A 24,575-nucleotide genomic window follows, 5' to 3' on the forward strand; every position below is an offset into this window, starting at 1 on the left:
TGCAGCTATCTGTGCTGCCTCTCTGCTGGAGGTTTCCGCCTCTGAAGCCAAGTCAGGAAAGCACTTGGGTGTCAGCTGTTGTAATGAGAAGTTCAGCATTTTAGCTTTAAAAAGTGTGTATCCCCCTCTCATAAATCAAATTTCAGAGTAATATGTTTTGGAAAGATGCAAACCAGGTCTAGTAGGGATGTGTGGATAGGGCTTAAACCATCACAGCCATATTTGCCTTTTACTAAAGCCTGTGACAGTATAAACCTCCTAAACTTTGCTCTGGTACAAAACCAAAAAGAAGCAGAAGCCTCACTGGCTGTATGGATGACAAATCAACACAGGGCTCACATGCTTACAAAAGTTTGGTTTTGGCTACAGAAACTTTGTGTGTCGCTTCTCAAGGACTTGATCTCATGTACTAATGGATGCATTACATTGAATGAATCCTCAAAAGGTTCTTGCCACGTACGTATGATTTCCTATTTTTCAAGGATAGTTCAAGTAGGACTGCATTTTAATGAAACATTTTTTCTTTTTAGAAATTTTGGGTTGACTTGTATGGGTGTACTAAACTAGCTGCAAAATAAAGCATATTTAATTTGATCTCCTGGAGTAGCCTGTGTAAGTTTTGGAGGGCTAGAGGACAATGTGGCAGCATTATGCCTGTGTTTTGCTCAGCACTCCCACTTGTAAGGCTCTGGTTTCAACTGGTAATTACGTGCCAGGTTTTAACCCTTTGGCCTTGGCATTTCCACGGCATGTTTCCCCAGCAAGCATCAGTATTAGGCTGGATGAAACTTGCCAGAAGCAACAAAAATTTTTCCGCTTTCTAAGATGGGAAGGGGGGGAAGTGTGTTTTGCCCATGTGTCCAGAAAAATACCTCATAGGTTCTTCAGTAAGTAGTTCTTGATTATTTTTTTTTTAATTATTTTTTTATTTTTACTCGGACACAGGAGTTGTTGTGGTGCCAGGGATTTCCCTTATTTTTTCTGATCTGGGGGGGGGGGGGGAAATATATATATATATACACGTATGCTGACTTGTCGTGGTTTGACCCCAGCCAGCAACTAGGCACCGCGCTTGTTAAGAGTTTGCCATCTGAAACCGGCGCCTATGGCCGAAAGAGAGGATGCTTTGACACCCGATGTCTCCCTGTCCGTCCCCATCTCCCCTGAAGCACGTGGGGCCACCCGTTTCCCTGAACCGCCTTTCAGCGGCACCCTGGGGGCAATTACGCAAAACCTCGATAACACGGGGTGAGGAGAGGGGGGGTGTGGGGTGTGTGAGCTTTCTCCGGGGAAGGAGCGTGTCCCGGTGCCGTCCCGTCCCGTCCCGTCCCCCCGGCCCATTCCGGCGGCGGTGAGGAGGGAGGTAAAGGCGCGCTCGCCGTTTCCCGCCGGCGCGCCGGCGCGCGGTAGACCCCCGCTAGGTGTCACCGTTGCTCTTCGTCACCCCCGCCGAGGAGGTGGCGAGGAGGAGCCCGGAGCAGCCAGCCCCGGGCAACCCGCCTCCTCCCGGGGGCCAGCAAGGAGCCGCTCCGTTACCGGCGCAGGGGGGGAAGCGTTCCCGTAGGGAATTTCCAGGGAGAGGAGGGAATCTCGAAGCACACCCCTGTCCTCCGCTGAGTTCGCGATGTCCGAAGACAAAGTGGAAATAACGCCGTTGCTTCGTTCCGTCCTTACTGGAACGAAGTACGATCATTTCCATGCCAGAAAATTAGTCAGTATTGTTTAATTAAGTTAATCTTGCATTCGCTGTTAGGCCGGCTCAAGTCTCGGACGGAACTTTGCGCCGACACCGGCTCTAAATTAACGTGTCGGGTTACAGTTCCCAAACTGGTACGGAACGCGTTACGCGTTGATTCTGCTTTTCGAGGGTTTGTCTCTTCCCTATAAATTCTTGAAAGCTACATAGATGGGTTTACCTGTAGCATATCGCATTCAAAAATCCAGATTAACAAAGCGTTATTAAGGCTGCAAAATCAAGAACACGTGTTAAATTTAACATTGCCCATGCATCCTGTGTTTTCTCCTTTCTACAGAAGTATAAATACAATGTTTACATATACAAACACACACCGCTTATTGTTGCCATGTCAGCATGTTCTTTCATCTTCGGCTGGGATGGTCATCACTTCATCAGCATTCAGTGCTTTGTTTTATCTTCATTGAAAAAGATGAGATACGATATTCATATTCTGTGACGATGACTGAATTAGTAATTTCCTTGTGGACACTTTTGTAATACTTTTACAATATCGATATGAAATCAAGCAGTGTTACTGGGCAGCCTGGGCAGCATTGTGAGATGAAGTTTAAAATTGCCAAACTGCTATTAACTTTGATGGTCACAGTGAGATGTCTTGAAAATGCTTTTCAAAGCACTCTGCATTTTTATACCATATTAGGTATTCAGAAAACCATTTTAATACATAAAACTTTGGCTGAAACTGTGAGTACTCAGCAAACTTGGCCAGACGTTTCACATGGGACGTGTAAGAAGCGAGAGAATTAGTGATCATCACGTCAGTTAAGGTTTCCTCTGGGACTCCTGCCTTGTGTTACGTAGAGAGGCAGACATAAGATCTCATTCTTCAGGTAGCGTTCAACCGTCTTGATCCTGAGAATATACTTTTTTTCTCCCTACAGTGATCTCCTTAATTTGCCACCCATCTTCTGCATTATTTAACAAACAAACAACAACAACAAAAACAAGAGCAAAAGAAATGAGACCAAATTATAAGGACAATAGCAGTCTTGGCTATGCAGCTGTGACCGCTGCAGAGCAATGTACATCACAAGCAGTATGCACAGAAGAGAGCACATTAAGAAGCAACAGGCATTTGTAATTTTGATACTGCTTATCGTATGAATTTCTTTGCTCGCAAGCATAATATTCTTTTTAATATTTTCTGTAATTCCCTAGGTTTTTAGTAAAGCAAACTGAAAACATCAAACTAGATTTTGTGGAATCATAACACCCCCCACAGGGGTCATCAGCAAGATGGCAATCTTTGGATACATCTGACAACCATCTGCTACTTGAGCTAACTGTGTTATTGACAGCAGTAGCAGAGAGTTATCTTTTATATTGACTGTCAGTAGAAAGGAAGAAAGGGTGTGCATCCTGTGGATTCCCTCACCTTTTGCTGGGGGTCGAGAAATTTTCCCATACCATCCAAGTCCCTGGGAAGGAAGTCTTGGCTGATTGACCAGCTCCTCAAAGACTGAACCTTTCTGTCCTTTTCTGACTACTCCTCATTCCCCTGCTTCAGTCTTCCATCTCATCCTCCTCCCTGCCACTGTTTTTCGTCCTAATATTCTTCTTCCTTGAATCCTTCATCTCGTTTCTTTATTGTTTGTAGCTACCTCAGCGCTCTCTCCAATCTCCTGGCTCACTCTTGGTTCAGTTCTCCTTGGTTTGCTGTCTTCTGAGCCCAGCACTCTCCAGGGTTAGGTTAGATGAGCTGACACCACTTCAAAACCTGCAAGTTTCCTGCTACCTCCTGATTACTCCTGAAGTCAAGCTCTTACCCCAGGTAGAACCACGCTGCCCCTCTGCTCGCAGTGTTCGTTTCCTCCACTTCCAGTATCAGTTTCCCTCATCCCACCCTGCATAACAGGGTCCATTCTAAGTCCTGGAGCCCTCGACCATAAGATACATTCCTGAATGTAACCTCCCTGCAAGCCAAGTTATTGTCCTGCCTGTGTTTAAGTTAGGTAGGTTTTATCTTCAGATCTGATGAACTACCTCCTTTCTTCAGTGTAGTCTTTCCTGAAAGAAGTTCTCAGAGAAGATACCTACATAGCTGTTGAATCAGAATGGAGTGCCGTCAAGGACTGTCTTACATTCTGTCTCAAACTTTATAGTTAAATCAGCTTGGTTGTATTGTAAGGAGACAGAAAATGGACAGCATATCTTGCAACTCATTCACTTCAGTGCTAGGTGTCACAGAATCACAGGGTTAAAGTCCAGAGGGGATGATCAAATCATCTTGTTTGAAGTCTTATATGCTGCGAGCCTTTATATTTCGCTCCCTTAATATATACTGGATCTGATAAATTGAATTTTGACACTGAGATGATCATAGTTCCTTAAACAAGGATTGGAAAGCCTGAGGAAAAACACACACACACACATACACACTTGGATGAAAAACAATGTGAATTACTGCCTTTGTCAATATGATGGTGTTTTTCTGAGAGCTGACATGATGGCAGTGTGTAATACAATTATAAACTGAATAAACAGGTGATGTTATAGCATATATATATGATGTCTTCTGTCACATTTCTTGCCGCAGTATTTTCTTTTGCACTATTTTCTTCCAGTCCATCAAGATGTAAGATACGAAAATTCTAGTACTACTTTGGGTAGTTGCAGTTTTCTTTTTTATACCAGCAGAAATGAGTAGACTTAAAATCTCATTAAGCTGAATTTTATTTGATCCTCTCATAAATGGAGTTGAGTGCCATTTAAATACTCCATTTTAAACCTACAGAAAGCAAATAGTGCCATTGAGGACATTACCTGAAAATGCATGGAAATAAGGATTGTGATTTGGTTAGACTTGAGTTAACTTGTTGTTTGTCGACTTACATCAATAAGGAGAACATGGGTATTTTACTTGGAAAAGCCTTATAATATTTAGACATTGATGAGTGCAGTAAGTTAATCTAAGGAAGTCTGATTTATATGGTTTTATGCATCACGCCCAGACAGTCTAACTGATTTCCAGAATTTACTTTCTTTTAAAGCTGTATCATGTTTAATTTAGAAACAATTTCACTAGTGCTAAGTGCATTGGCACACACCATTATCAGTTCAGGAGCTGGGGTGTTCAAGTATTTTGTCTCTGAAATATCCTAATGTTTATGAACTCTTTCAGTGACTTCCATTTTAAAAAATCATCTTCCGAAACAACTCTCAAAATAAGGAAGAAACACACAGAAGTTTGCTAGCTTTATAAAAATAACAAAAATTACTTCAAAATTCTAAACAGGCCCAGCATTTTGGATGTATAGAGGAAGGTGATGGCTGTGTTTGAGTTAATATTGTTATTTCTCCTCTTCTGAAAGAGCACCTGGAGACCCCATTTGTGATCAGCTCCCCACTGTGTATTGTATATCCACATAATAGCCTCTGGTATGCAGGAGGTCAGACGAGAAGGTGTTCTAGTCCCGTCTGGCCTTAGTCTATGAATAATAGAAGACATTTGCTGCCCAATGTTTACAATGAAAAAAGACCTGGCAGATGGTGAGGAAACATGGAGGTACTCTGAATTCCCGCTTTATAACTGAGAAACTGATAGGCAACTTGCCCAGGGTCACAGAGAAAGTTGAGTTGGTACCAAGAATTAGATTGAGCACCAAACAAATGCCTTGGCCACAAGCCTGGCCTTTCTTTTGCAGTCTCTAGTAGTTAACAGACTGATCAGTGCAGAGGCTGGATACCATTGCCAGCTCCTCTTTAGTTCCTTTTGAGAAAGTAGTACTGCTACAAAGCAACCTTTGCTGTCTCCACCTGAAAAGGATGTCCCAAGACCCAGCCTTTGAACTGACTGTAAGAGTGCCGCAGCAGGGCTTTACAATTCCTTCTCTACGTGCTTAATGAGGGCAGGAAATAACCTCGTGCTAAGCAACTATTTTCACTGTAAAGAAGATGGATTCGTAAGTGCATGTAGCAAGCCCAATAAGCTAACTTCAGCAGTGATGGTTTAGGTGTAAATTCACATCAGGGGCTTATGGTTCACCTAGGTGCCCGCTCTTTGGACTGCCTCTGTCCAAATTCTAAATCTTCGCATGTCCCTACCCAGCTGGACACTGGACTTGCTCAGTTTCTACATGTGCCTACAGTCATCTACATTAGAAGTCCCTAGACATCTAAAGCTCTGTTTTGGACTGGGATCTGAACTGCTTCAAATGAGAGAGTAGTGGAAAGACACATCTCTCAGGATTATCACTATTCATAAAGTTGGGGTTTCTCTGCCTGTCCCAGCTCCTGTGCTCTGCCTTCTGTTGTTCTTAGAGCAGGCTCTGCAAAATACGTGAGAAAGGGAAGCAAATGCTCCTTTCTGTTCAGCTGCTCAGTGGTTGCAATATTTGACCAAGAAAGCTGGGGTTTGGTCTGACTAAATGGGTTTAGACCTGTTCCCCCAGAAGAATGCTCTAGCCACTAAGCTATGGCTCTCTGGGTTAGGGCCACGCTCGCTTCCCTTCATTTGCCACAAAATACAGTCCGTTTCCTGCTTATCATGCTGGCCTTTTTTTTAAATCTCATTCCAAAGCATCTGCATTTCTCCAAACACCAGCATAAGGAACACAGCAGCATTCCATAGGGATGACCAAGTACCCCAGTACCTGCAGTCACGATGACTTGCTCACTAACACTAAACTCATATCTGTAGCTTAACCTGCCCAAATTCAAAGCTGTCTAACTGAAAACTAGTGGCCTCACTTTTGCTGATTTTTCTGAAGTTTCTTTCCTGAGCAGTGGAGAGAAACCAGTGAGCGCTCTTAAAGACTTTGAAAGCATCAGAGAGAGCACAGGGGGGAGTGCTGATTTCCCGCTGGCTTGTGCAGAGAATTTCCCATGGATCGGGTTCCAAAATGTTAACTGGAAACTATACACCCTTACACAAGGGAAAGCAGAAAAGAGAATATTTGTTATTCTTCTACACATACGCAAATCTGGAAAAATGGGCTGGAGAGATGAGTGCTGTTATAATAGCTATACTAACCCCAGATGTTTTTAGGTATTTTGTGTTCCGTTCCTGTTACACGGGAAGACAGGTCCTGCTTTTTCTCATTTCAAATCCCAATCTTATGTGATGCAAGTCTAATTCACGCTTTACAGCAAAGACTTCTGATGTAATGAGAAGCAAAAATGACGGTGAAATTTTCCAATATTTCCTCATTTGCTTTGTCTGGACCTAATTGCATTTGTTACTGCCTGAGTTGTATGCAGTCTCTACAGCTGTTTTTCCTCCTGTGTACTTGTGATCTTTTTAATGTTTATTTATCAGATCTCTGGGAATCCTGAAAAGGGGACAAAAGTCAAAATGCAGTTAGCAAGAGGTGGTTTAAAGGTAAAATTTGGTGTCCAAACTTTGCATGTCCCACACCATAGAAGTAACCAGGGTAAAAACTTCTCTCACAGTTTCTCTTAAAATGTATGTTCTCTCACATTTAAACCACCACAGAAAAATCTCTTTCTATCACAGTAGCAATGGAGCCACAGTCAGGAACTCCCCAATTTGCAGTTCGGAGTAATTTGGTTTGGGATTTTTTTTTTTTTTTCCTGGTTTGTTCTCAGCCAAAATGCAGGACTTATTTGCAAAGCTGAAACAAAATCAAAGCTTTTTGTTTGAAAAAAGGTATGAAGAGTTGTTTTGCACCCCAAAAAAAAAAAAAAAGCTTTATTTTCTGAGCCTGTGCATTCAACAGCTGGTGGTCTTAATGGATAACATATTTGGGGATTTCTTATTTGCAAAGAAAATATTAATACTAAAAAAAATTAAAATCCCTGTGGAAATCCTCTTTCATTTTTCATACAGTCAAAGGCAAATAAGCATTGCATTAAGCTACTTGTTATTTGATTCAAAGTTGTTTTCCTATTTGCTTCAGTGAAAGCATACATCGAGGTTTCTTTATGCTGTTATCATGGCTGTTTGCATATATAACTGATTGCATGCTACATTAAGGATATGGATAAAAACAAGAATAATTTGAAGAATACAAAGATAAAACTGTAGTATGGATGGGATTACATACATATTATGTATTTGATACATTAACTCCTGATGAAGACACAAGTGAATCAACCATTGTGAAGCCAGCAATAGTTTGGAGCAGCGATTTAAGGTTCACGTACTGTTGTTCTTCACTCCTGTGGAATGCCCTTGGGAAAATATTGTACATAATTCAACTGACTTCTTGTGTAGCTTCAGGTAGACCTAGTTAATCTATCTGTGCATTGTTTATCCATGTGCCCAGATGTCAAGGAAATGAGGGTGGAAGATTAGCATTCAATTAAACTTAATGCTTTTTTTTTTTTAATACTTCTTCATCCAAATAATGCTTAACTTATTTTAAGTACATATTTTTGCTTTCAAAAACTGGGATGCAATTCAGCACCAGACAGTTTGAGGGGTGTTAATGGTTTTCAAGATTGTGTGATGTTGAGGTTTTTAAGATGGTCTGGTTGTTCTTAAACTGTTCAAAAAAAAGAAAAAAAGTAGAGAAACATTATTGAGCATGTATTCCATTTCCAGGAGAGGGAAAAAGAAAGAGGAAATCTATTATTTAAGAAAGAAATACAGCCAGTGTGATAAAAGTGCCTTCCCACGTCTTCTGGCCAGGTGCTACGTGCATATAAAAGTTTCACGTTAAGCTTTAAGATCAAGGAAGAGTCTGTGGGGAGCCTTGTTTCCTGGAGATCTGCTTGCTGGAGTAGCTCCCAAGTACTGACTTCCCATTTTCTATTTGTTATTAAGGATGAAAGGCTACATCATTTCTGGAATAGCAGTTCCTTGCATGCCATTATCTTTGTCCACAGCTATGAGACATGTATTTCCATAGGTTCATGTGGATGCTGAGCCTAACTCGGCTTAGCCACTATCGTGGCTGCTTTATGTATGTTTAATTCAAAGGATCACCTTAATATCATATTGTAGAGTGAACAAAAGGTATATGGTTTCATCAGTTGAGAAACTGTCTTTTTTAGATACAGCTGAGTATAATGGGTCTCCAGCCTATGTAATGCAGGGCACTCTCTCTTATTACTGAAAAGGAAACTTTGAAAGTCTAATTTTCTGACATGATTCACTCTGGGCAATGTGTGTATGCATATGCAGCCTTACATGTGCAAATCGCTAGAATTAAGTTTTGCACGCTGCCAAATATATACAGAACCAGTAGAAAAAAATGTGATTGAAATCCATTTGTACTCAGTTTGCATCAGCAAATCATCCATAGGATTAGAAATTCTAGCATTTACTTATTTATCACAGCTACCCTGCATAAATATCCCTTCCACAAAGTCAAGGCATTTAAAAAAAAGAACAAAACAAAACAGCATGATTAACACAGATGTTAAAAATATCTATATAACAAGCTTACCAAATAATTTTTTGGCTTGGAAAAAATACTAGTTTAACTACTGTATTTTGTTGTTTAGCTAGTTTTTATATTTCGGGTAAATGCTATCACCATGAGTGTTTCTGAAGTTCAAATAAAGCACTTGCATTAACCTTTTATTTGAAAAGAATGTAATAAACAATTTAAGCTAAAAAATTTTTGCAACATATTATTACCAATGTAAATGACAGAAGTTATGCTCAAACAAGTGTAACATCACTGTAAGATGATAAATGGTAATAGCCTTTACACAGAGGTATCAAGGAAAGCACAATACAGGCAGCAATATAGAATGAAACAAAGCCCTGCAAAACCGAACAAAACCTGGTAGTTTACCAAGGGTAAGAGTAAGTATAGGGTTGGGGGTTTTTTTCTTAGGGATGAAGGATCCAACCTATAGGTCTTTCCCTTCCTCTGACCTGCCTGCTTCTGTCTCACTCTTTAATGTATTTGAAGGTATTTCTGAGTCACTGGGACACCTGAAAACAGGTGTCACAGAGTTGCTTGGGAAAAAGCTGATAATGGCAATCTACTGCCTGGAGTGTTTACGCTCGTGCATTTTCTCTAACATGACACTCATATCAAATATAAACTTAACAGGAACTGATCTATATTCTGTACTCTTCAGATGTTGTTACTGAATCTATTTCCTGCTGACTCTAGGGAAGAGTAATTGTGTTGCTCAAAACCAGACGTGTGGTTGGTATCGTGTAGAAAAGGGAAATGTTTTTTTGCCTATGCCCAAGTTTTGTTTGTGGGACTAAGAAGCCCATATATATATGTATGTGTATGTATATAAAAAAGTATATGTCTGGGTACATCTATATATAAAACTCATACTTCTAAATCATCTGACATAGACATACAGACATACAAATGCTACCATATTTCTCCAAGAGATACAAACTGATTTCTAATATATGTACCCTTTTAAACAACAAGAACATGTCAAGGAAAGAAAGCAACATTCATTTGCAAGTAAACATAAATGGTAAAGCAGAAATAATAATTCAAAATATTTTCTACTTTTACATGAAATTCACTTGAGCTTTGATTCCCTCTCTCTTGTTTGCTGTCTCCAAACATTCCTTTGACTGTGTTTTTTCAATAATTTCATAGAAAGAGTGATTCAACTTTCTAAAAATGGAAGTCAACATTTTGTTCCATATTGTCCTGGTTTCAGCTGGGATAGAGTTAACTGTTTTCCTAGTAGCTGGTACAGTGCTATGTTTTGAGTTCAGTATGAGAAGAATGTTGATAACACAGATGTTTTCAGTTGTTGCTCAGTAGTGTTTAGTCTAAAGTCAAGGATTTTTCAGCTTCTCATGCCCAGCCAGCGAGAGAGCTGGAGGGGCACAAGAAGTTGGCACAGGACGCAGCCAGGGCACCTGACCCAAACTGGCCAACGGTGTGTTCCATACCATGGGACGTCCCATCTAGTTTAGGAACTGGGAAGTGGGAGCGGGGAATCGCCGCTCGGGGACTGGCTGGGTGTCGGTCGGCAGGTGGTGAGCAATTGCCCTGCGCATCATTTGTACATTCCAATCCTTTTATTACTACTGTTGTCATTTTATTAGTATTATCATTATTAGTTTCTTCTTTTCTGTTCTATTAAACCATTCTTATCTCAACCCATGGGTTTTGCTTCTTTTCCCAATTTTCTCCCCCATCCCACTGGGTGGGGGGGAGTGAGTGGCTGCATGGTGCTTAGTTGCTGGCTGGGGTTAAACCATGACACATATAAATACGATTAAGAGGAATTTCCATGCGGTTGTATGAAGGTAACAGGAAGAAAAGAGAGCAAGCACAACTCTATCATCTTCACAACAAAACCAAGACCAAACCACAAGGCTTTGATAATTTGTTATGTGGTAGTGGTGTATATCATTTTGAAAAGCTTTTGTGAGACTTTATTTAAAAAGCTGTTTACATCAGATAAAAATTTCTTTTTAGAAGTTGGTCTTGCTTTTACCTTTGACACAATGCAATGTGTATGAAGAAAACTTCATAATCAACTTTAGAAGCAAAATAAGTGGTTTTGTTTAAGTTGCTATTTAAAAAAGTAATGTCTGGAAAAGTTTCATTTTGATTCCTAATTTCTGTGCTGGGAAATCTAAGATTTAACCAGCTAAAATGTACTGACTACAACCAGCTTTACCAAACCTTTGCTGTTTCTCCATCCACTATTTTTTATGCCATTTCCATAGAAAAGAGAATGGGCTCCACTAAGAAGTTGCCTGAAGATGGAAACAATAAGAAGGACTGCCGAGTAGTAGAAGATAAAGACGTGATTTCAATTAATTTAGTTTAAAGGGTAAACACAGATAAAAGCACAGTAAGCAGAAGACTAATATCCTTGGCAGAAGAAGGAGACAGATCATCTCCATCGTCCATTGCCCTAGCAGCTCTTCATTGCAATAAGTTCTTAAGTTCGAATACTGTTTTTTAGAATAGTTCAGTTAATTAGAGTTTCTGAAAATGGCTTAGGAGTAAGAGTTCAAAGAATCAAGACTTTTTCTCAGGGATTTCTCAGACTTGGAATTAAGTATAGTCCGACATGAACGGAAATGAACAGTTACTCTTATGCTCCTAATTTGGCAATACATTTGAGTATTTTGCTACATCTAAGGATGTGTTTGAACACTACATTCAGGAATACATGTAAATTTGTGAATACCTTCATTGAGAAGAATGATGCATCCTAAGAGTTGTGTTTTCAAAGGAGCTTGAATTGAAGTCTCTGTTATCCTCTGCTGTCACATATCTTGTTGGCTTTGTATGGAAAGCCAGGGTATCAGAAAAACTAACAGTAATAAACATCTTCCTAGCTTTCCTGTAGTGCATGGGGGTACAGCTTCTGAGATATTTTTTGAGAATTTTAACCTAAAATATCTCTTTTGTGGGAAACCTAAGATACCATGTTCTACTTTGATTTCTGCCTCTGAGATGCTATTTTGGAGCAGTAAGTGTTTTGTTTACTTCAGTGCTCTGTTAAGTGCTTCATGGCCTGACGTGAACTGAGTATCTGGTGGGCAATTCTGATCTAGGCTTCCATAATATGGCTACCTATGGTTACAGGGCGGTTGAACTGGTGACTAATGTGAAGGCGTATGTCCTTATGCTATGCCTTTGTATTTTTCCTTCCCTCTGCATGTATTCTCTTTCTAATTCCCTAGGTTTCTTCTGTTTTTTCCTCGGGAAGCTTTTCTATTCACTGTGGATGTTTAACATTTTCCTTTTTTTCTCAGACTTCTGTTAATCTTAACAGATGAATCAAAAGGAAAGTAAATATTTTTATTTCTAGTACTTCCTTTTTATTACTAAACTCCTCTCCTCTTTTTCTTGTTTTTAATCCTTTGCTTTTGATTCTGTCTTCTTTTCTCTCTGTTCCCATATTCTATCATCTAATCTTTATTTTCCTTCTCTACTTCTCCTACTCTTTCTTAATTTACTTTTAATTGTTCCTATAGTAGGGAGCTATCCTAAATATGGAATAGTTCTATTTCTCCTTTTCTGATTCATTCAAGTCTGAAAAAGAATTGTTTTTATTTTTCAGGCTCAGTAATCCTTCTCCACTCTCAGGATTATGAAGGCATGAGGTGGAGCCTTGTACTTCTGAGAAAGGATATACAGTTGCTGGCATTTGCCCACTCTGAGGAGCAAGGACCTGCACTCAAAAAAAAAAAAAAAAGAAAGAAAGAAAGAAAAAATCCAAAGTGAAGAATCCTAGAGGAGCCCCCTTGAGAGCTGAAAACTCTCCACCCTTCCCTGATGTGAAATACACGTCATTTACACCGTTTCTAACAGATGGGAACTGCTGTAAGGTAAGCCTCGCTTATTGATAACAGAAGTGGTTTGGTCTGTTTGTAACTATGAATTTCAAAGCTGCGTACTGAAAGAGAAAGCGAAGTTTTAAAAGTAGTGTGCTTGCTTAGAAATTGTACTCTGACATACACAGAGCTGGGCTTCAGTCTGATATGTCTTCATGATTTCCCTGCAAATCGAAGTGCTTGGTCATTAACACAGTGAGTCACAGTAATGTGTTATGATCTGATCTGGCATTTATAAGGAAATAGAGTGTCTAGCCTTGGATACCTCTCCTACAGGTCATTTGTCCTAGTGATAAAGAGAGTGCTTGCTCCCAAGAGAAAGCAAAGCCGCCCATTATGTCAGCTCACACCCTGGAAAAGGCTACTGATTTCAGTGCATCTATTTGTGATGTGCTCTCTAAACGGGGTCAGTGTTATAACTGGGAGGAGGGAGCAGTTTCAACCATGAGTGAGTGTGTGCTCAGAGAAATGGTATAACTGACTCTGTCAAAGATGAACATAAAATGTAGACAAGCTGGCTTGTTTTATATTCACGTTTTTTAAAAAAATACATACATAATGATTTGGGGTTGGGATCATTGATTTATATGTCAGACAGATGAAAAGCAAAATTTCTATGATGCCTTTATCATTATTCTGACAAGGACTGCTTTTAAGTTAAAGACTGATAAAGAATTCCAACTTTTGACATTACTAGAACAGCCCTATCAGCTTTAATTTTCTTTTGTTTTCTTGTTGTCAAAGAAAGGCCATTAGAGATAAATTATGATCTCAAACTGGTTAATCTAGTGGCGTGCATTTTTTTCCCATAAATTGCCCTAGCCAGTTTATAAAGCATTATATAATCTCACTGAGAAGCAAGCTACAGAAAGTAGAAATTGCAAATATTGAACATCATCAGTCCTTAGGCCAGAGGTTCTCAAACTGCTGGAAGACCGTCCACAGCTGAACCATTGTGTCATACTGCACAGTTAAATGTATGAGCCTATTTGTTCTGTTTGACTGTACTTTTGTCTGCATGGTTTTCTTAGCATGCTAGAGACCGCTAGAGTGTGCTCAATTATAAGTCTGATAAGAAGCACACATAGTGGTGCATAGGGAGTGTTCAAGGTTGCTGAAAGTTTATTTTTTCCACTAAATTAGGGAGCTAGTGCTCTTGTCATTATAGATCAAAGTTAATTGACCTCATACCATTAGCATCAGTATAGTTACAGCACAGAGTTTGTACAGAAAGCTGGAGAATTTAAAACTGGAAAGTTTCGTTATGACCAGTCTGTGTGTTTACGCTGCAGTTTCACACTTCAGGTGAGGAGCAGCTGTGCAGATTATGAAGACTTCATGCAGAAGTTTGTTGCCTCCGATCACACTTGCGTTCCAATATATTCTTTTTCAAACCAGTCTTTACTCTTTTCTCTCTTTCTTCTCTTTTCTCTATTTTTCTTCTTTCTACCAATTTACTAGTTTGATAAGTGTTCAGCCACAGTGTTTTCTATAAAACATAATTGACAGCTAATAATAATTTGCACCTCTTTAGCCTTGCATAGTCGATGTTTTCAAAGCCTTTATAAACATTAGCTGAATCAAGCATCGCCCAATCAAGTAGGCCAGTATTATTCATGTATTTTGACAGGTAAACTAAACTAGAAAACAAAATCAGATAGTTTCCTTGCAACCACAAGACTTTGTGCAAAAGCCAAGATGAGAACATGTATCTTCTGGCATCTGTTCCTATGCTCAACCATACAATGGTGGGGTTTTTTTCCAAATATGTATATGATTATCATCATGATTAAAGGGTTATGATTAACATTCTTTTGGGAATAGATAATATGACTTCTTTATACTAGAAGCTTTCAAGCGTAATATATCATCCTGAGTATGTTATAATAGGACTGACACAAACAGAGAGTACACTAAAAAAAAATCCTCCCTGCAGCTCAGCTGGATGTTAGCACAGATATGTAAGGCAATATGTGAAGTGAAAGAGAGAAACAAAGAATTGGAGAGAGAGGTGAGAAGATGCTGATAAAATCGGCAGAAAATATAGAGAATGACAGCAAAAAAGCAGGAAATAAAAAATGAGAAGAAAGAGGAGTCAGGCTGGATTTATTCATACCCAGGACTAAATTGTGTATTATAGATTATAGATACTATGCATAGCACATTAATAATTAGACGTTATTTAGTCAAATAAGCATATAGAACCTAGAATCACACAAGTTTGGAATAGAAATAAAAATCATGTTTCCTGTCACAGTACGTAAAGACTCTGCTGTCAGTCTTGTCTATTTTTAATGCATAATGGTAAGGAAATAGAAATACTCTGTATGTTTCACTATCGTGATGTGATAATGTCATATATCAGTGCGTATCATACCATATTGTATCATATATCTGTGTGTAATCAGTGAATAGAAAATATTTGGAGAGAAATTCTTAATTTACCAGTGAATAGTAGCATCTGTGTAGGACAGAGCCCCAAAATAACAATACCATGCAGAAAGTTATTGTAAATTAAACCACCTTTTTTTTTTTCTTGTAGTGTATGTGTTTGCAGTATCCTCTTTCAAGACTTTGGTATCACAGAATAACTGTTAGTGTTTAGTCACTTTCTGCACCAGTGATTCCATCTGCTGGGGATTCAATTGATTTTTCACATCTCAGCGTAAGAAGGCCCAGACTGTGCCCTATTGCCTGTGAGTGTGTGGTGGCATCAGCAGTAAGGGATGTCAAGGTAAATGCTTTTAGGACAAGAGCAATGATGATTGAAATACCATAGAGAGCTTTAAGGTTTCATGGAACTGCAGACATTTTCTTATCTGAGCAGTTCAAAATGTGGACTTCATATGGCAAAAGGCTTTGTCCTGTAGGATCTTGCCTTCTTATTAATGTTAAAAAAAAAAAGGTGTGTTACTGTTCCTTAGTTTGAAGCAACATTTATTTCCTTTTACATTTGGATTTAATCCTCAACTCTTTAAGCATGCAATTAATTCATATTATTTTCCTAATCCTATGAAAAGATACTCCTGGGAAGTATCTCTCTCCTGGGAAGAGCAGAAGGTTAGGGATAGATGTGGGAACAAGGAGATCGATGCTACGTTGACTGAGATTTTACCTTGTTAAGGTATTGTGCCACCAGGCAGTATGTTTATATTAGCTGCATTTAATTGCTGTCAGGTGACTTAAAACTTCTGAACAGACTGAGAAGAATAATAGATTCTCCCTGGGCCCTTGCTGCTCTCTTTTGCACCTCTCCAATCTTAGTTTCCTAAATGAAATGGTAGTAGACAGAGGCCAATGGGACTGTAGTGGCAAAATAAGCACATAGAGAAGCATAGTCATGGGGCGTGAAGGTGACTTGCAAGGACTGGGGGGGGATTATTTGGGGGGTTTCCCCTAATGGTAGATGTAATCCCTATGCTGCACATGTGATTAAGTATAATGTTTGTAAACATTGCTTGCTTTTATATGGCGTTCCCATAAAATCAACCCTCATTTCTGTATAGTTTACTTGAAGCTCACGAGAACCTGACTCGGCCTTTGGAGAAGGTAGATTCAGGCATTTTGACCTGAATCCTGACAAATCAGGGTGTGATGCTTTTATGAAGGTATGACAGCATTTGGCCTCTGTGATGCCTGTAGGAATTATGTTTCTTTCCTCAAAGAAAGGATTCCAGTTAATTTACAGGAAAGAGCTTCCTAGGCTGACAGCAGACATGACTGGTAAAACAAGCTCTAAACTAGGAAGCTGGGGAAGAATCCTGCTAAAACTTCTTAACTACTTAAGCCTGCTACAGACAGTAAAAGGGAAAGAGGCATAGTTGTGAGGATGAAATGAAGAAAAAACATGTTTAACAGTGGCAAACGAAAGGGTACATCAAGTACACTGGCTGCACCACTGGAACCGACTGTTCCTCCTACTGCTGGATGCCTGGACAATAGGATGAAGGAATTAAAACTCCTAGTACTGGATACAAAACCAAGTCTTGTAGTGGTAGTGATAGAAATAGGGTAGCCATGGCATACTCTGTGTTAAAGAATTGAAAGGTATAAAGTGATTAGGAAAGCGAGAAATATATACACAGGCAGTGAGATAGCATTGTCTGTTAGTGAAATAAAAAAATGGGACCACCGGGAACAGGAATGTTGGCAAATATCCAAGGTTCAGAACTGGATAATGATATCCATTTTGTAAGGTGGGGCAGGGGTAGCAGGAAGAAGCAGTGGAATTTATGTGTTCATGGGAGACTTTAACTTTCCCAGACTAAGACACAAAAATCTGTCCATTGAAAAACTGGACATTTGAATACTGTAACTTTTTGCCCAAATTTGTTTTCCAATAAAGTCAGGTCTCAGATATTCTTGGAAGTGAATGAAGGTAGATTTTTTTACCAAACAATTAGCGAACCAGCCAAAAAATAATCATGTGTTATGCTTTGTTTGACTGAACAGCAAGATCTAAAGGGGCTGGACATAAAAACTAAACTTAGAGCAGATTTAATTTTGTCCAATTCTCTTTCTGAGAAAAGTAGAAGATAAATCTGTTCTTCTGGGGCCTTAGAAAGGCAAACTGAAAACCAGGATATTTAGTGAGTGCTGGGAAGCTTACATATTTGAACATGGAGGAGGCATATAATAACTTTGAATCAAAAAAAGTTTTAGCAGCAAGCAAGATGATACTAGTAGAAAGGAGTATAGATCTCCCCGGAATGATAGTCGTCTTAAACTGTGCATTAAAAGTAAGAAGAGAATCCTTAAGGAATGCAGAAGGGGATTGATTAAGCGGAAGAATTATGCCCTAGAGGTTAAAAGATACAGAACTGAAGCAAGAATGGCCAAAAGCTATGTTAAACCAGACTTAACTATTTATTTCAGTTCTCTGCAGAGCTCTTCAGCTTTGCAAACAAAATTGAACAAGGAGGAAAAATTCTCATCCTATGTCTTTTCCAAGGAGCATGCACACGCTAAGTAGAGGGATGTGTGATGGCTTTCAACAACTGATCAGGAAAACCCACCTCACACACCTGAGAGCATGCTCCTTGTTACTGAGAAGTGCTGAAAGAGGGGCTGCAGTCCCACTACTTCCTCAGGCTTTCTCCCTCTGCCAAAATCTGCGCCATAGTATATTTTGTAAGAACTTCTTCAGGGAGCTTATTTCTTTTGTTAGTAGAATATCAATAAACAACAGGCTTAACATAAGCCCTCTGGCTTGCCATTCAGAGAGCTAGGCTAAATGGCACTTGTATGCGGCACTACGCTCAGTGCCGTGGCAGAGAGAAAAAGTCTCTCAGAAAAAGGCAAGACGAGACTCATGTCTATAGGACTCCTACCTCTTTTACTGTCCCATTTGGAAGGTATGTAATAAATTCAGGAGGAAGTTACAGGACAAAAAAAAAGTAAATGGTTTCAGAGTCAACAAAGACAAGTTTACTTCTGTAGAATTCATTTCAGTCTCAGTGATGTTTCACTACATTTCGACTTTAGACTCTCTGGCTTTTAAGTTCTCCATCTATAAAATGGGAATAATAATAATTTTTCTGCTTGTGGACGCTGTGTATGTGAAAATACATGCATTCTTGATGTAAAGCACAATGAAACTAGTGACACAGAAATCACTAATTTTATTCTCAGTGCAGGAATGTGGAGTGTGTGAGAATAAGGTTTGGAATGATCCATTCACTGAACACTATTTAATATGTAAATGTTTTTTGAGTAAGGCAGTGATTTTGTAGAGAGGAAAAAAAGAGAAGTGATAATGGTGTTCAAGATTGTATTATACTGGTGTTTCATGGAGAAACTGAAGGTTGTATGAATAATGTTAATACCAGTGTTTCCTTTGGGTTTTAAGTATTTTTGTCAGTTTGTGAATGATTGACTTGGCAATCTTTACACACTTCAGGCTATTTTTAGTGTATCATATACATACATCTCTGCACATATGGAGAGAGATAGAGTTGTATTATGTATGTATATACCAGAAGAAATTTATTACTATTAGGATAGGAATAGCCTTGTGTTATAGCCTCTTACCCAAACAGGTATGGCTCAACCAATGAGCTCTCTACCAGTGAAATAATCACAGTAAGCAATCAAAGAAACCATTCATACGCTGAGATTAACTTTGTGCCTAAAGGAAGAAAATTATGCATGGAACATCAAAAGTCATGAATGTCCTAGAAATGAATGCTACTGGCATCAGCAGGTTACTGACAGTTTAGGACAGTTATCTTCTGCCACAAAATCCTGCAGGACCACCTAGAAAGGGTTCCACGCAGAGGTGAGATTGCTGCACGTGGAAACGCGTGTCCACCCCTACACTTGCTTGTTAGTACACATAGACATTTGCGAGGGTGTGCAGGAGGGAGGCTGACAGGTAGACTTGATTGTTGACTGTTAATAGCATTTCACTGCTAAAATTCCTAATTGCTGTTTTAAGGAGAGAAGTTTGAGACTGAAATACTCTGGTTTACGTGCATGCATACCACTCAGTGCACTGTGTCAGCAAGGGACAGTACCATTCCTTCCACCAAGGACTGGGGAGCAAGAGACACTCAAACCAAAGTCAGTCTTTACTTAAAGTTTCACTGGACTCGATGTAAAATTGTCTAAGTGAAGCGTGGGGGTGCCAGATGGTACACTTCTGGGGCTGGGTGGTATTCATATCCACAGGGGCCTTCTGAGTGTGAGTCTATGGATATGGGCAGAGATAATTGTTATTGCGATTACTCTAAGACACTACTAAAAACTTTGCTAATGAAAGTATTCATTTAAAATTTCAATCTTTATTTTATGCTATGGTATTCAAATAAGCATATTGTAATTCTAGTTGAGGGAAAACAGTAAAGGTAATAGGCTGCAAGCTTTCATAAACAATGGGCAAAAAGAGAAGTTTCCACTATTTGTACTACATATTATTTCTGTAACATTGTACAACAATATCTTCATGTTTGCCTTATACACTCTGCTGGGTGTATACCTCAAGTTTTCAGCATTGATTGTAAATTCCTTTAAGAAAGACATCGCACTTCGACAGCTCACTGGCTTCTGTGGTATAAGTGCCATTTTTTCTGCCTTGGTTCTTTTGTCTGCCTAAAAGGAATAGTGGATTAAAGAGAGCTAAAACTGTAAAACGTGCTTTGTAAACAGTATTATTTCAGCGATCTGCTCATAATGGTAAAGCACAGAGTTAGGGGTTTGTTTTTTCTTTGTTTCTTTGTTTTGTTGTTGGTTTTTTTTTTTATACAAATGATGAGCTTTTGAAATGATCATGAAAATGTCGTAGATACTCCAGTACATCTGCAGTTCAGCCCTTCCTTAGCTCCTGTTCCTCTGAGGTTCATATAAAATTTGACTGATTTTTTTTTTTTCTCCTTTATTTTCTACCTTTAAATATTGTAAATCAAACAACCAACACATCCAAAACGTATCAGTTCTTTGAATCCTTCTGGAAGACTCCCTACTGTGCTCTCTGAATTTTTAAGCTTTTCAGCATCTCATATGACAAGCATGTTTTCTTCCAATGGACATGTGCAATGCACAGTCTGTCAGTTTTTCCCAACTCTGTCGCTCAGAAAGAACTTCAGCATTGCTATATCAACTTATTTTTGATAGCTGGAAGTGTTCAAGTCTTTCTCAATGAATCCTGTAACCATACCTCTTGCACTGGAAGAGTAAATAGCCCTTTGGTTCATCTTTCCCCATGTTCAGCTTTGCTCGCGGGCTGGAGTCGCCAAGGCAGTATGTTTTTGTTTGTCAGTCTTGCTCTATGTGCTCCCTCTAGTGATCCAACCACGTAAAACATTTCCTTCCGAGGAGAAAGAGCTGGAATTTCCCAGATGGCTCACAAAACGTTTAATGAAGTGTGTAGCACAACCATTTCATTACAACATATTGTGTACTTTTGCCTTTAATAACTGCATTCCTCATCCAAGAAGTCTCTACAGCTTTCAAAAATGAATTACAGTGGTATTATTTTTCTCAGAATATATTTTTCCATGACAAGAATAGCACTTTCCTAAACTATTGTATTTATTAGCAACCTGTTACCCTCTGACACTACTGTCATTTTCATCAGCCTTGATAAAGTGAGTATCATTTAAAATCTCTTTAAAAATTATTAAACCAGTTTTATTTTATTGGTTTCTTTTTTTTTTTAACTGTTCATGAAGCAAGAAAATAAGAATCTGTAAAAAATTAGAATTTTTATTCTGATTTGACGGCAGTCGAAAAATCAGACTTAGCCTGAGGGTGGAATAATTTTCTATGGAATCATATTGTCCTGATGAAGAACAAGCTGACTTAGAAGGTGTTGTCCATTTCCAAGCCAAAGTATGAAGCTCAGTGCTCGTAGGTGGCTACTGCTCCAGCTTCAGGAAGACCTGCTGCTCTTCCTGACAGTTTAGAGACACTGAATCTGTAGAAACAGAGGCCCATGCACAATTTCTTGCTTCTCTGTGGCTTCTTTGTCCTTCTTACTTTTGCACTTACCTATTGTCTACTGCATTTCCTCTGTCCACTGAGGATGTGAAGATATGCATCTAGATTGCATATAGATAGGGCTGAAGATCTTGTGCTTACTTCCTGTATGACAGGTGAATTTTACCCTGTAAGAGGGATATAATGATGGCATAATGGACTTTATTCCTTCATAATAAAAAAAAAAAAAAAAGACCATAATTAATGCATTGACACCCTGTACCTTGCAGAACCTCTGCTTAAGTAATCATTCTTAATTAATTAAACAAGTTTTTGACAACAGCATAGTTACTGGTGGACAGAGCTGTGAATTAGTTACCACTGGCACCTCTTAGCTAGGCTGAGGAATTAAGAGGCAAAGATATTGAACTGCCTTTTGACCCAGAAGTCGTCCTTCTGAAATACGTTCTTACATCTTTGGAGAAATCATGTGTGACCTAGTTGCTGTGGACAGGGATAGGATGCAAACTCCTTCCAAAGAGGTCCTTTCAGTATGGGTGTTCAATCCCCTGTAATAACTATCTTTATGAAAAGCTTCATCCATTGTGTAATTCAAAGGAGTTAGAAAAGTTATGATTGAAATAATTTGATTTCTCATATATTTGCATAAAACTATTAGAACAAAATACTTTTTTTTTCTTTTTTTTTTTAAAAAAACTGTGGCTTTATTCCCCCTATCAGAATTCTGTCCTTGGAGCATCAAAGAATGGGGTTTCATGTTCAATTCTTGACAGATATTTGAAAGGGGCACTTCTGTTGTAAGCACAGCAGCAGCTGCAGCTCAGCTTCCCTTGTTTATAGTGTGAATGTCATCCTATTCATTACAGCCAAATTCTGCCCTTTTTGGACAAACTTGAGCTTCCCATGAACTCCAGCAAACACTCAGACTGTGTACAGCAGTCCCCAGTCACATGCCAGTGTCAACATTTTAGTAAGTGTTTGTTTATTCACAAAGTACAGCGTACAAACAGCATCCAATTCTTCTGGTGCTGTTTGAGTGTTTCTCAAATTGATGGGTACAGGACTGGGCCCTTAATTTGCCAGCAACCAGGGCATTTAAATGAATTATGCCTTGGACAGCAGATTGGATAGCCACTCACATGGAGTTTTGCTTGATGTACATAGTATCTCTGATAGGACCAAGAGGTATTAAAATGAATGTGCATGTGTGATTAATTTGTGCATGCATGATGAATCTTACTGGCCCAGAAAAAAAAGTGATATGTAATTATTTCATCAGCAACCAGCAATTCTACATTGAAACCAATCTATAGTAAAAGCAATCTGCAATTAGCCTGACAGCAAACTTTGCCCATCACTATTGTATATTAATATTTCCATACTTTCTGCTAAAGTCTCTCTCATTTAATTCATTCATTTAGTTGAAGGGGAAAAAAAAATACCAAAACCAAACAACTTAGAAGATTTCCTGTCATGAAGAATCAAGGAATTATGTCAAGCAAATAACAAATGAAGAAAGAAAGAAAACTGTGTAGACTGGCTCCCTTGTGCAAGCCAGAGACAGAGGGGATATGAAACCTCTGAAGGATTCCAGGTCTACCAAAAACCTTGAAGTTGCTGAGTGGATTGTCCACATCAGCTAGAGATGAGTATCTCTAGAGATGAATGGGCAGAAATTGCAGCAGTGGCTTCTCCTCATGCAGGGATGGAGGTAACAGGGCTGAAAGAGACTTCTGTAAACTTTTAATGAAGATGACAGTGTAGGTAAGATCTGTATATATTAAGTTTTTCTAACCCTTTGCTTGAGTGCTTCATAAAAAAAACCCAACCAACCAACAACAGAAAAAAAACCCCAAACAAATGTAAAAGACCCACAACAGTTTGTGGATATCAAACAGAACCAGCCCAGCAAACAAGAAAACTGCACTGCAGGAATCCATCTGAAGGCTGTGGGATTCACCAAGGGGGGGTGATGAGGGGGAAACCTGATCCAGAAGGAAGGCTTACTAGCAAAACCAAACCAGATCTGAGTATATCTTCCCTATAATCATGACACAGTTATTCAAGGCTGCTTTTTTTTTCTTCTCCCACCCCCCCCAAATGGAATTATATGTTTGTTTTCCCTTTCTCTATATTAAATTGGGCAATAGCTACTTTGTCCACACTGCTGTTTGATCCAGACAGCAGTTTGATATTTTTTACTCTGTTTTTTAGCATCCTGAATTCTTTGCCAAAAGTGGTTACCACTCCTCTGCAAATCACAAGGTAACTAATACTGAATCTTTTTCTCTCACTTGTGAGCTGAATCCAGAGAAGTTTTAGTGGAAGCTGAATTTGTTGAGAATGCAAAGCCCATGCTTCCATGTATTTTAAGTAAGATAAAGGCAAATTTCTGTTTTGATGTAAATGTAACCTTGCCTCCACCCCTCCCCCCAAACCAGCAAAGAATAATGCAACAAAGGGGTTGATCTTAAGAGTTACATCAGTCAAATGGTGCTCCAAAGCAAGGGAGCAGCTCAAATACAATTTTAGCACCTCTGCCTTTCAGAACTCAGTTGGATGTAATGTCTACATCAAGGAACTGACAGAATGAACCTAACTGGTGTGAAAAAAACCCACTCCTTCTGAAGAAGCTTCTAAATACCAGTTGTCTAAATCTATTGATAAGCAGGGATGCATTATTAATGAAGCCTGCAGCCTGCCTAGTGCTGCTCAGATGGTTCAAGCATTTAGTAGGAAATATTTCTGTGAAGTGCTGCACGGAATAATGACAGTGTCTGTCTTAAATCGAACAAATGACTGTAGCAAGCTCTGGGGAGGCTCAGAGCAAGCAGATGCTTTCCAAGTGAAAGGCAGTGGGGTACCACCTGCTGTAGGCAGGCAGGCAGGAACAGTCCACTAAATATTGACTTGTTAATAATTCAAGACAACAGGAACCCCTAGCTCTTCAAGCATGGCACTGCCCCTTCATCGTGTGGCTTTTCATCACCCTAATGAGCTACTTGAAGAATCAGACACTGAAATGTCTTGCAGACATTCCCCAAAGACTAGGACTCAAGCTGCCATAATTCTAAGAAAGAAGTTGTTGCTGGTACACAAAATCAAGATAATTTTAAAAATGGCAGGATCAGTGCTTTAGCTGAATATTGCTCTTTGCTACACATTGCTGTTCAGTGAATC

General features: G+C 39.2%; 1 protein-coding gene across 6 annotated transcripts in view; it reads left to right on the forward strand.

The window, feature by feature from the left end:
• TTC29 (tetratricopeptide repeat domain 29) overlaps positions 1 to 24,575 on the forward strand; it is a 374,033-nt gene that overhangs the window by 143,271 nt on the left and 206,187 nt on the right. For 4 of the 6 annotated variants that reach the window (XM_075035175.1, XM_075035158.1, XM_075035166.1 and 1 more), the window contains one exon: positions 12,686 to 12,953. The gene's annotated coding sequence lies outside the window, so the exon portion shown is untranslated. Of the gene's footprint in view, positions 1 to 127; positions 457 to 836; positions 1,364 to 12,685; positions 12,954 to 24,575 lie in introns of those variants that run through there. The other 2 variants (XM_075035185.1, XM_075035193.1) reach the window with 2 other exon arrangements.

The sequence above is a fragment of the Buteo buteo genome, chromosome 1, assembly GCF_964188355.1.
Source record: "Buteo buteo chromosome 1, bButBut1.hap1.1, whole genome shotgun sequence".
Classification (NCBI taxonomy): Eukaryota; Metazoa; Chordata; class Aves; order Accipitriformes; family Accipitridae; genus Buteo; species Buteo buteo.